At 33.9% G+C, this 14173-nt stretch overlaps 1 long non-coding RNA gene across 4 annotated transcripts; it reads right to left on the bottom strand.

Annotated features, from left to right (window-relative positions):
- Positions 1-1876: 1876 nt before the first annotated feature.
- On the bottom strand, positions 1877-13034 carry LOC128788719 (uncharacterized). 4 transcript variants are annotated; one of them, XR_008431177.1, is made up of 5 exons: positions 12820-13034; positions 11372-11421; positions 9787-9871; positions 6971-7059; positions 1877-2046 (listed from the first exon to the last, which is right to left on the bottom strand). It is a non-coding gene; the product is annotated as an uncharacterized LOC128788719 (long non-coding RNA). The 4 variants fall into 4 exon arrangements; XR_008431175.1 differs by having other exon boundaries at positions 11291-11421; XR_008431178.1 differs by having other exon boundaries at positions 11291-11421; positions 12956-13022.
- Positions 13035-14173: the final 1139 nt, after the last annotated feature.

Consider the following 14173-nt stretch of genomic DNA (forward strand, 5'->3'; position numbering starts at 1 on the left):
TAATTAAATGTGATGGATAACTGGGAATTCCTAAAGTGCCAAAAATGTCAAAATTTCTACTGAGGAAGAAAACTGTGCTAGCTACAACAGACATGCAAGGAAGCCGAGAGCATCAGTTAATTAACTAATAATTATGATAGAAAAGTGTAAGATCTCATACTGATAAATATTTAGCAAAAAAAAAAAAAGAAGCATATATGATGACATGTCAATAACTGATAGACAATATTACACATTTAAAATGTTAAGACAAATGAAATATTGTTGAAATTAAAAATTACTCTCATAAAGTAATAACTTTAATGTCAGCCTGTAGATTTTGATTCTTGAATACATACTATTTAAACTTTTTAATTAATCACTTGAGAAAAGACAATGTAAATATATTATAATAAAATTTCCCAATGACATAAAGATCAAGAGAATCAGTAGCAGCAAAAAGACTATGTCCCATATGCAGAATAAACTCAGTTTCTTGATAAACACACTGTGGGAAAATGATGTGTATTTCAACATTGCCAAGTGGAAAGAACATAATTATGAATAAGGAATGTAAGTCATTCTTCAGGATTGGGAATTCTAAGGAATGAGAGAAATATTGAGTGACTTGGAGGTCAGCATAGATAATTACTTGAACATGAGTTTTCATTGTGGAATACAAAAGTCCTTGAAAGTTTTAGTAGAGAAAATGCCAAGTATATGTGAAGAGAGTATGTTGCATCTCTACTGGCAATGAAGCCATAAGTGCTAGATTATTGTGTCCAATTATGTGTTTAAAGAAAGATGATGAGAAATTATAAATGGCTTAGAGAAGTCCAGGAACATGATTAAAGGACTGGAGAACATCTCTTACTGAGGAAAAAAAAATAAATCAGAAGACTAGTTGAGTTTCCAAAATTGAAAGTTAAGCAGTGACATGATCAGTGATTAAACATACTTTCCTGATGAAATCTGATAACAGAGAACTTCTCAACCAGAAAACATAAAGACAATAATCCCTTCTTATTATTCTCCCCAAACAACACCAGCATTTCTGTGGGATGATTCTGATTCCCAGAGATACACATTCTAATACCCCAAAATCCTTTCCTAAAGGTCACTTCTAGTCTCCACATGATTCTAATTCTCAGTCTCAGAATGAGAAAGAGCTGGGCAATTTTTGCCATAATTATCTGTTGAAAACTTTACCTCGAGGCCTGACAATGAGGAGTACTTAAAATCAGGCTGCCTTCTAAGCATCTAAGAATGCACAATGCACAATCCTGACCTGAGGTGTCACCTTCCAAACTACTTGCAAATTTCTTGTGTTTTTGACCTCACAGAGTTTTTCAAAAGTGGAGCAGTGCACTCATCTTCATTTTATAACTTGGCTCCTGTGAAAAATTGTTCCTCTGCAGTTTATCCAGAGACACAAATAAAGTAGTGACTGGTGATAAGAATACAAACCCGATTTTTCTACTTCTAACTCCTGTTCAAGTTATCACTAGACTTCCCTGATAATATATAGTTATTACCAGTTGGTTCACTATATCCACATTACAAGATTTACAGACTCTGATTTCCTATTCAGAACTCCAGTCTTCAATTCACAATTCATTTAGTCAAACAAAATAAAATGAAATAATTAAAACACAAGTACAAGGTAAGCACCATGGGCGATCCAGTTTCTGAATTATACTGAGAAGGAACTTAAAGCATTGGGAGAACTTTAGTGTAAAAAAAATCAGTTCTTTAAATTGAAGAGGAGAGATAAGTGATGTCTGAGTGGGATTTTGAGGTTCGTAGTCCCAGACTTGGAGAGTTGAGCTTCCAGCTTTAATCCTAGGCACTGGCACACATTGCATAGGAAGAAATTTCCATGTGCTACAGTTTATGCTTTAATCTAAACAGTGCAATATAAACTGGGGCATGTGTTATTTCACAGATGACACAGTTTTCAAGTTATGACAGTTTAGTAGTGTCCCAGGCTCTTGGTTCCCACACATTCCACGACTTTTTCATTTTCCAGAACTGTCGTCAAAAGCAGCTTCAGACTGCTGGAGAACACTGAGAGAAAAGAGTAAAAGATATGCAATATATTTAGATAATAAATTGTGATGGATCTGTGTTATGACATTATCTGTTACTATGATGATAGGTCAGGATTGCAGTCAGGCAGTTTAGACCAGTTAGTTTAAGAAAACAAAATTGCTCCCAGTAGATTTCTAAAGGCCATTACAAGCAATAGAGAAAATCTCTTTCCTCATCCTCTTCTCCAGCACTCTGCCTTCTGCCACAATGAATCAGAATGACATATTTTTTTTTCCAAGTTAATTTTCTACAAACTCAGAAGAATATTTTCTTCAAAATTATTTATCTACTTACACTGATATTGATATCAAGGTACCCTGTTCTTAGGATTTTTGGTGCTTTGCTTGCTGGTTTTAATTTGGTTTGAACCTAGTCAGCTAATTTTACATTTTCAATACCAGTCACATTTTCTGATTGAGTAAATACATTCTTCATCCAGTCTTGTATAACTGGCATAAGTTAGTATGCATTTTCCAACCCTAGATCTTTGATTTTTCAATTTTCATATATGTAAAAAACTTCATTAGTCCTTATATGAATTATTTGCTATCACATGCCGTAAAGGACTTTAAGTTTATATGTAACATTTTTCAATATTTTCTTTCATGTAGTATGACACACACGTGTGCAATTTCATTTTCCTTCCAGAGGTATGATTCTTAGCATGGATGGGGAAGTACATCACAGCAAGATGAACTAAGGAGTTAAAACATTAGTTTAGAGAAGAGCTCTTCAAACAAAGCCTTTTCACAGCATTTGTTGTCAAGTCACTAATAAAAAAAATACTTGAAAATTACAGATGTTTTGAAGAAACATGTGAAAATAAATTTACAAGTGATTTAAAATATAAAAATTAGATGCTGGTATAGGCTGAACCTGTTACATTTATACCAGTTACAAACAGTGAAAGACTTGAAGATACAACCTTCATTCCTTAAGGCCTGGTTAGATACCAAGGGGCAGACAAATTTGTTTGGTACATGTTTCATCTGTGCCTACATGTATTATTTTATAGAGTAATCCTAGTTCACCTTCCAGGGATGAAATTACATCAGCCTGTATTTAGAAAATGTCGGTATGTTCATTTAGGTTAATCAAGCATGTACTTTTAATTAGGGAAAAAACACCATAAAAGTACATAGGGAATACAGTTCGTTCTAGGTTATGGTTACTGATAATAGTTCAAAATCTGTAGCAAGTACCCACTTGCCACTCTCTTCCAGGTTCAGGTCAATAAAAAAAAAAAAAAAAAAATTTTTTTTTATCCTAAAGCATGATGGGCTAATCTGTGGTTAGACTGCATGTCACCATGCACTCTACGTTTATTAAAATATTACAAACACCTGAAATTTAGAAAAGTTGGATTCCTTTAAACTGTTATCTGTAGGTAGATTTAATCCCAAAGTTTAGGATCAGTAGCTTGAATTTAGCTGAAATTTTCTGCTCCTGTGATCAACATCCAAAGCTTAACTTGGTTATCTTTCTTGGTAATACAGAGACTAAAATTATTTCAGTGGTAAATTGAAAAAGACAACTCCTCTTTCTACCCTCTACAATGCACTTTTTAAAATGGCTTTTCTTGTTCCCACAAAAATCTGTTCAAAGTACAGTGTCTTGTTTCAAAGAACATAAATAACTCAGAGCAAGTTACCGATCCCTTGCTTTGATCACGCCTGTCCCCTCCTGTACACAGAGTAATGAAACCAATGGGGTAATGCATGCAAGCACATGTGTCAGTAAAATTATCAGCTTTGTGCCTACACACATTTGCAATAATGAGGAAAGAGACACTGCTGCATCTGAACTCTAAGGTTACTTTTTAGTTCTGTAGGAAGAGTGACAGTAGCAAAAAAGATTATTTAATTATCCTTGCTAATGTCTGCAGTGCAAAGGAGTCCATGCTTCTAATTATGAGCTACATCAAGAGAGGGTTTTATTGGATTATTTTGTAGAAATGGCTGTGCACTGGATCAGTCACCATCATGCTGACACCTGGGCAAAATTCAACTGCCTCCACCCATTCATGGTAGCAAAAAACAGCATCCAGAGCAGCTATTCAATATTTGGGATATTGTTCCAGTCTTGCAAGTTTTACTTCATGTAGAAAGTTTGAATCAATCAATACAATTAATCACATTCCCTTAGCTGAATAATCCTATTCCAGTAATTGAGTGAAACCTATTTTTATAAAGTATACAATATTTCATATTTTCTATAAATTAAACAATTATATTTATAGAGTGAATGCAACATTTATGGTAATTTCAAAAATAGTCTACCGTAAACATCTTCTTATATTAACCATCAATATAAATTTTCATTAAAATATTAAATAAGAAAATAACAGCATAGGAAAACAAGATTCAGATCCACAGAACTTAGTATTCTGCTGCAATTTTTCAACATATGCACAATTGACCTTGTGATGATGATAAGACCAGCACGTAGAGGTGCTGTTATTTCTCTGGGAAATGACTGGGAAGAAACGTCACATGTGATGTGGAGATGGGAAATTCCTTAGCGCCACATAAATTTAATTTTGTTAGCAGTTAAAGGTACCCCTGCAAGGAGAAAGGCAGTGTCTCTGCTGTGGCTAACATGCACTTAAACCAAGGCCTTGAGCTGATTCATCAGTGTTCTATGAATTCTGTGAGAACTGAGCTAGCCTTCAGTTGAAGCCAACATTTGATTCAGGAAGAATCAAATGGCCCATTGTCTGGGCCAGCTTTGTTTTACACTAGAGTGGCATCTGCCTTTAGGCAGGACAGCCTATGAATATTTTCCACATAATCTTTGGGGAAAAAAAATCCAAACTGATTTCAACACCACATCCCCCCCATAAAACCCCAGGAAACAAACAAACAAAGAAACCTATACTGAGTGAAAGGCATTACCACAAGTTACGTGGTAACATCTTTCTTCTGACAAAGTTTTTTGCGAGACAGGACATCGTCTGCTGAAACCACAGAATCATTTCACTTCCCAGTTTGTCATGAATTTTTGAGTTATATTTACAGTAGTTGTTCTTTTTCCATCTCCCCCTCACACTCTCTAAATCATCTTAGTACTGGTTTCTGTTCAAAGCTGCAGAGAGGTCATGAAAGATGAAGAGGTTGCATGTGGTGGAAGGAATCTCTTCATATATTCAAAAGACATAGTCATGACAAGCCAAAAAAAGTAAACGTTAATTATTTTCTTTAATGGTACACTATCTCAGCTCCTCTCTGCTGTAAACTACGGTCAGAGTAAATCATGAACACTAATGAGAATACAGCAGAGTGAGGACTAAGATACTTTGGGTTTTGGCTCCATTACTGACCATAAAAGGCTCCCAAGGTGCTATCAGAAGATAAATTTTAAATTGCTAAAATAAGTTGGGACTCCCACCACACGTAAGAAAAAGCTGTGTTCATGTACAATTATAGGATTATGAATTATTTCCCTACTCAGCATCTGATCTGTAGGTTTGCTAAGCAGCTTCAGCTTATATTCAGTTCCTGAGGGGGTTTACTCTCATTCTAGATAATTTCTTTAAATTAGTATAAAAAGACAAAACCCCACTGCACTAAAATGAGAAATTATTACTATTCCATTGCTTTCTATTTTTTAAAGTAATCTAGCATTCACCATAAAATATCCTTTCAAAGGCCAGTGCTTGAAAAAATATATACATTCTAAATTTCCATCATTCTATTTTGCTATATTTTTATTATTTTTTTGCTGTTTGCAGCATCATTTTTTTAAACAACACATGATCATTCTCTTTCAACAGTTCCAGTCTGCTCTCTTACACAGATTGCAATTTGAATAATTTTTCAATTACATATATTTTATCCCTACCAATCTTAATAACTAAAAATATTTAAATTATATAGGAAAATTCTTAGGTTTTAGGGGGATCAATGTTTTCATAACCTCCTTGTACATAAGTTTTTTCTATAGACACCTGATAACCATCTCTGTCATTATTTGGGAAATATGATGGTCTTTTTCTATTTTTTTATATTGCTTTGTTTTGATGAGGAAGGGCTTCGTTCATTTGTTTGGAGTTTTTTTACCCTTTCCCCAATCTGTTTTGGTTTGTTTTCTTATTTATAATTTCTTCTGCATGTAGTGAGCATAATTGCTAAATCTTTCTCAGGTTCATCAGAGGGTTAGCCTTTAATCTTAGCCCAACATCCAACAATATGAAAATCATGGTGGGAAAAGATGAAAAATTATGAAAATGGTACAAGAACATAAAACTCTTTTTACTTGTAAGCTTGTACCCATTGATGTTATAATAGGAATAGACCTCAGTGATAACTACAAATTATTTTTAAGAGGTCAAAGAATCAGTTAAGTATGCTGCTTTCTCAACATTCAGGGTATAAACCACTAAAAAGATGTGATAAAAAAACCAGACATATGAAAAAAAAAAAATTAAACTCTTTATCTTCATTTTTTCTTTTAATTTTTCCTTCTTTTCCCATTTGTTTTCCCTCTGATACTTCTTCTTGTATTGATGGCAAAAATCACCAGCTGCTTATCATCAAAATTATTAAGCTCATTATATTCTGAACATATTCTTTTGTGCCAACATAGCAACAGGATGGATAATCTTACATACTATCCTTGAAACTATAGATGGCTTGAATGAATTCTAGCTACTTTGTAAGTAGGAATGAAAAGAAATCTACATTTGTTAGTTATTATTTCTTGGTTTTCTCAAATATTTCTATTAATAAAAGTAAGCTACTAGTGATTGAGGTAATCAAAAATACGAGGGCATGGGAAATCTTCAGATGTAAAGCTTTATTTGTGTTTTCAGCATAGGTTATGGAGTAAAAGTACACTATTTTTAACATTAAATTCCATTAATTTGAAACAATATAAACCATTGCACATTAAATTCTATTACCTAATGAAATCCAGAGATGAGGTATGGCATTCAAAAGGCTAATTTTATGTCTTCTACCATTTTTCCGTTGCATGTCTGACCAGAAGGACCTGTTAGAATAACAATAACATAAAAACACACAAAAAATCAAAACAAAACAACAAAACAAACAAACAAACAAACAAAACCCCCCACAGAAACATAAACTAAAAAGTAATAAAAAGTATTTCAAATGCATCTTCCCTATTGTGAACCCTTACTCATCTCTGGATGTGGTTGAGATTTCACCTGTATTAGTGGCACTGTGCCTGCTGTCTATGGACATTACCTTAGCAACTTCAATGAAATGTTGGTTTCTCAACCCAGGAAAACCAGAGAGAAAGAAACACTGTGCAGGAGCTCTCTATTTTACTTTCTCCTCATGAGCCACATAAAAATTGTTGCTTGTGCCCATAAAAGGCAGAACATCCTCCAAATGCAGGCTCCGCCAGCAGAAGCTGTTTTACTGCACAAAATAGGTCACTGCACAAAGTGTATACACTGGGGTAGAAGATAATTGTGGGCAAATGCAGCAGCATTTGACTTTGTTGAAAGCTTCTGCTCCTTCAGAATGCAAAACTGAAGCCAAAGCCTATAAACTCTTGGACGTTTTGCCCAGATTAACCATCATTTTGTTTATTCTAGCTGTAATTAGACCATATTGCACGACATCATCACACTAGCCAACTTTATTATAACTAAAGATTACTTTTTAGGTATTCTGCAAGCCTATGATAATTGTGGAGTGGTTCTACTTCCACAATATAGTAAAGAATTACTGATGGCATGTGGATATTTTGTTTATTGTTTCCTGAAGTGCTATTTCCATATGATTTTCATACTGTGCAATAAACAAAATAGCTTCATCCCTGAAATAGCTCTATTATGGAAGTTTAAGTGTCAAATGTCTTTCTGTTGCTCAGGCCAATGCTGAAATATTCACCATTAGAGCCAAGCTTTAGTTAGCAGAAAACCAGCAAACTAAACCTTTCATTCCTTAAGTGCTTTTCTTTATCTGTGAGACTAAAAAATGTCTTTTTAGCTGGCACCAGTGGCTTTGGGGAGTGTTTTGCAGCACATTTTTGCAAATGCTTATTTCAGGCTTATTGGCCTCGCAGCAGAGATTGCAGAAGACCACACATTTGGAATGATCATTTTTCTTTGCATTAGCAGCTTACACTTAGAATGGTGGCAGCTAACCTTAGAGGAAGCTGGACTAATGAAAGATGCTTCACGGAAAATGATTGAATATTTAAGAGGGAGTATGGAGGAGAATCTTCAAAAATAAAAAAAAAATCACAGTGAAAAACAATCAAATTGTTCTCCTTTTTACCTGTGTTTGGGTTTTATTCTAATTAGGTCCCTGTTTTCTAGACTTTAATAATTTATAACCACATTGTATGGATAAAAAAATTAACTATTTAATAGCTCATGGGTAAAAAACTCTTTAGATGCAGTGAAACAGATGTTAATATATGAGAGAGACTTTTCTTGCCCTAGTGTTTGGAAGGATATAAGTTTAAGCAAAGATATAAGTTTAAGCAAATATGGATAGTAAAATCTAAAAACTCCTCCAGCATTTAAGAGAAGCTTGTGTTCTCCTGAATTAATGTGTACGTATGAAGTGATGTGATTTCTTTTTCTGTATTCTTTGAAAAACTGTATGAGCAAGAGCTATTCCTTTAAAAGCTCATCCCTTATGCATTTCTCTTTTGGCAGCTCACTTCATAATCACATCATAAAGTATCATTGAACTAGAGTTAGAAAAACTATTATATCATCTCTTTAATCCTCTTTCAAAGTTAACATGTGATACAGTTCTCCCACAGAGACCAGCATAGACAACTGTCTTCTGCAGAAATTATGTGAAAATAGAGGAACATGGGTCAGTCTCATCCATATTCATTGCTTTTCTAGGCACATCTTACACAAGGAATGAATTTGGAGCCATAAACAGTAGTTAAAAATAAATGCTTAGAATCCAGCCCCATATACTGTTTTCATTACTTGTCTCAATAACACAAAAACAGGGAATGAAAATGCAAAGCATATTGCCATGATCTGCAAGTAGCACTGTTTATTAACACAGTAGTTAAAACAGTTCAAATAAACTGTCAGCCAGCCAAGGAAATCTTCTGTGAAAACACAAAAAACACCTACCACATTTTAAATAAAACAAAAAATTACTCTATGGGTGAGTTCTGTATGATATCACACAAGATGGATTAATGAAAATCAAAAGCTAAAGAATTAAAATCACTGAATTATATGATTTTGCTCATGTAGAAGTCTGAGACAAACACAAAAAAGGAAGCAAACTAAATCTGGAAACCAAAGAATTCATCAACCCTGTGTTCTACACCACAAAGACTGGATAATTGCCACAGTGAATAAGCCTGTTTTGTGTGTTCAGAAGAGTTAAAAAAAGTGTCTCAAAAACTTTGATATTTGTTCAGTTAAAGAGCTTTTTCCATGTTCAGAATAAACTAACCCTAGTACAGACACAGCTCTTTAGCAAATAGATCACAAACATTCCTACTATAATCATCTAAAAATAGTCCATAGTCTCTGAGTGGTATCACTCTCTTGTGATACCAGTCAGTTTGAAGGTTTGGAGTGAAGACATCATATTACACACTAAATTGTGTAAGAATTAGTATTTCCACCCACTCCATATTGTAGTAATTTTTTTTTTTTTAATACAAGTAATTTGATGATGATTCCAATTTGATCACACTAAACTCTTAGAAATCTTCTTTTCAAATGAGGACAGATCATCTTTACAAAATAAAAGATACCTCATTTTCTATGTCAAATTGTTCCTTGCTCTCTGCTGAGACTGAGAAGATGATAGCAGTGTTCCATTTAGCTCCCATTTGGTTCCTTTTGAAGATTAGAGAAAGGGATTATGAAAGCCATATGTCTGGATGATGACTGAGTATTGAGAGATATTGATTAAACAAAACAAACAAACAAAAACCAACAAAGCAAAACCAAACCCCAAAAAACTAAACAAAAAACCCACAACAAACAAACAAACAAAGAAAAAAAACCCCAACCCAAGCCAAACCAATACAAAAAAAAATAAAATAAACAAAATACCCACAACAGAAGCCTATGAATTCAACATCAGTCATTCACTTTATTAGTCCTCTATACCATAAGAATTCAAAAAAACATTTTAAAAGCACAGCTCATGATTTTTGTAAACTTTAAGAAAAAAAACCTTTGTACAGCAAAATTAACTCAGCGTGTGATTTTTGCAACTCTATGAAAACTACATTTCTGTTGTATAAACTTGTATTTTCTTACCTATGGTTTGTTATTTCTTTAAAATACTAATGCCATGCAATACCATCCAGGCCATGAATAGGTACTTGATCTAGATCATCTGGCAAAAAAATAATCATACTAAAAAAAACTCCAAACCCTAATACTTAAGGCATGTTGAAAGCTAAAATAAAAAGAAAATTATCTTGTGAAGCTATATTTTAGGACATGACCAGTATTACTATGACACAGTAAGATTTAATTGCCTGTTTCCTATAATTGGCAACAGTTGAAGAAACAAAAGTGAGTTTACAACTTTCTTTGATTTTCTGTATGCTTGGGACTGATCAAGTTAGGATTGCCAGAAAAATATGGCCAAATGAGAGCTAGTGTAACTCCTTTAATTTTGGGACCATGACTTTAGGTCATTAATGAATTTGAAATACATTTGAAACAATTTTTTTGTGTTTATCATGGAATTATTTTTGTTCCTATTTTCATAGCATAAATAACCTCTGTTTATAAACTGAAGAAGCCATGGAAAAAACCTTCCGCATTTCTCAAACATTAATTTTAAATTAATTATTTAATAATTATTTAATAAATTAATATATGTAAAATTATTAATTTCAAAAAATTAAGTTTTCTCTAGCATTGAAAGTCATAGTTAATAGAAATTCTGGAGTTCTTGCTTTAAATTCAGGAATTATAGCCTGATCTTTTTCCCCATGCAAAATATTAACCTTTGCCAAGTACATAAGATGATAATTAAAACCAGGTCTAAATCCTTTATCTATCAAGATTTCAAAGATGTTGCAGCAGACAGATGCTATTTCAAGCTAAGATGAAAGTGTCACATTATCACGATCACAATTTATGCAGTACATGGCTCCACAGCCATAGTTATACTGAGGGAAGATCCAAAAATTGTGGCTTTGTTTGAAAAAGGAGAACTTGCTCCCTGCTTGCAATTAGTAGGTGAAAAGCCAGGAGAAGAATTGTGCTGATACATGCTTTGAAAAGATGCCTTACATCTGTAGCTGATAGGCTGGAAGGGAATCAAAGAGCCTCCAGACAGAGCAAGTGGTTGTGCTTGAAAAATGATCGTGATACCTCAAGGGAAGGAATCTCTTCCAAAGGCTGTTTCCAACAGGCAACAGAATCTGGAAATACAGGGGTGCATATGGTTTTTTGGGGGTTTTTTGGGGTTGTATGGGAGGGTTTCTGTGGGCTGTATGATCTTCTAATTTAAACTGCAAGTCAGGAGATGATAAAGAGTGCCCTTCCTCTTCAGGAATCAGCATTAAAAAACTGAATGTAGCTTATCAGGTTATTTTATGTCCTTTAAGGTGAATAAATATCTCTTTTATTCATTTTTATAAATTATGCATTTAAATACTGATGATACAGTCCAAGTCAATCCACCCATGACAAGGTCAATTAGATATTGGATCCTTGGATTATTTGATTTAAATTGGGATTCTTATTTCTCTTCAGCTTCCGTGGAGATTTATTGCAGACTTTAAACACAGTTTAAATAAAATACGTCTGTAAAAACAGATTTCAAAAATGTAGGGCTGTTTTGTTAGTCATTATAGTTTGCCAGTCAAATGCAAAAGTAAGTAATTTATTTGCTTTTCAAATTTGTGGTTTATTTCAAATTATATCAATGATTTTGATTAGGTTTTCTGAAAAATTCTTGATCACTGTCTGAACTGCTTCCTAAATTACCGTCTCCTGATGATACCATGAACAAAGCATGGAAACTTTTGTCTCACCCCTCTCTGATAATTTCTATGTCAATTATCTTATTACTATTTGATTATTTAGTGTTTTGAAACATGGACAAAAATCTTTACTGAAATTTTAAAATTTCTTTTAAAAATTTTTAATTCCAGAAGGACTTCATAACACGATTGTTTCTTAGTATTCATCCCTAATCCATAGTGTTTTGTAGGTAGAGAGAACATTTTTAATGTTTACATTCCTAGAAGAACTTTCTTCTTTACCTTCTTTGCCTAAATGTGATAACAATTTGCATGACTATCAAAGCTGCTGTATACAGGTTGACATTATTCAGTACTCAGATAAGGTAAACCATTTATCACTTTGTTGAGCTCTTCAGTCAGTCTACAGCTGAGCAAATTTCTTTGGCTTGCTTTTCCCAGGACAGTTATTCTAGATATATTGCCTTCATGGGAGATGTTAACCAAAAGCACTGCTTTCTTTCAGCCTTGCCCCGAAAGTCCCTCTTGGCATATAAGAAATATGAAACACATTGTTTAGATTTCACCAAACCTAAATCACCACAAGAAGGATAGAAGGGGCAACTCAAACATTAACTAGAAATTTAAGTTAGGAAAAGGCAAACCACCCAGGAGGGAAGCTTTCCTTAGATATTTTAAAATAATAAATAAAGAACTACTCTCTTATCAAATGCAATTCTTTCACCTTGCCAACCTTACAAAGCATAAGAATAATACAGTTGGCTCTTCAAATCTCATAAAATTTGGGAGTTTTTGAATTCCAGCTTTCTAATCCTGTCTATAGCTGCTGTCTACCTGTGAACCTGTTATTGAAAGGAGATCCAGAGAGACCACCCATCCAGAGTCTGTATCACCAAGCAGAGAAGTGCCAAGTTTAACTCTTAGGGGAGTTTTTGCCCCCACAGCATATCCTATGCTTCTATCAACCTACAGGATTGAGTGACAAGAGATTTAATGGTGTGTAATGAGAGGCTAATTCTTCAGGAATTATACTTGGGGGGCAAAGGGGTCTCTATAGCAGAGCAGTGTCAATGAAAATGCCACAATGGTGATATCACATCCAGGTTGCTAAGATTACCACCTACTGATGTCCCAAAGGTGGAGACCAAGGAATGGAGTTCATAGATTTAGCCATGAGTTCATGTTACAGAATGCAACCATATGTTGGCACTTAGGTGGAGGAAGCAAAACTTCCAGCCATGGAAGGAACTGATAAGACAAAGTGGGGAAGACAGAGATGTAAAGATACAAGAATATCATTCTTAAATTTACATAAAGGTCAGGGGGTAAGATTAATTGTGGTTTTCAGAGTAAAATAACTTTTCACTTAAACATGTTGAAACACCCACATACCAGATATTCTACAGATTTTAATTTGTAATTTATTATTCAGTACATAGTTTAACATGGTAAGCAGAGGCTAGAAAATAAAGTGTAATTGTTTGTAATTGTTTTTAGCATGATTTGTTTGCCTAGATTAAACATGTAGAAAATTATTTACGATTAAAAATGTGTTGATGGTAAGTTGAATGCATGAGTACTCTGGTTGCCTCAGGGTTGGGTGAATGACTCTATTTTCACACACAAAAGTACTTGACCCAGGGAACACATTCAAAAATTGGGGTCAAATGTGCACCAGCTGAGTTAATTTATAAAAGCCTCATTTGTCAGAAGGAAAAAAAAAAAAAAGAAATCAAGAAAATGATGGGAGAAAACCCCCAAACTGATGAGATCCTAGATTTGTACAATAGCTTCAGGTGTAAACAACAGCTGCTAAAGCAAAGCATTTCACTGTGTCTCAGTAACACAACTTAGAATGTGCTTTAAATCTCCTCAAGTTCAGTTGAATACTCCAGTGTAAAATTCATTACTGAAAACAATGTCAAGCTTTTGTTTCAGTCAATTCTCCCTTAAATGTTCCATGAACAGTTTTCTTATTTGGTGTTTAAGTTCAGAAAAGAGATCTATGAAAGGTTGGTAAAGGTTAATTAATAGAACGATGTTGCCAACAGGGCAAGCACATGGAACAAAAAGAAAGAATGAGTTTAGAGAGTATTTTTGAAAGACTTTGATTTTTTAAAGAAAAAAAAATCAGAGCAGCAGAAAAGGTTACAGAATACTGAAAGAGGCACTGGATAATCATAGTGAC

This window comes from Vidua chalybeata, chromosome 5 (assembly GCF_026979565.1).
Source record: "Vidua chalybeata isolate OUT-0048 chromosome 5, bVidCha1 merged haplotype, whole genome shotgun sequence".
Taxonomy (NCBI): Eukaryota; Metazoa; Chordata; class Aves; order Passeriformes; family Viduidae; genus Vidua; species Vidua chalybeata.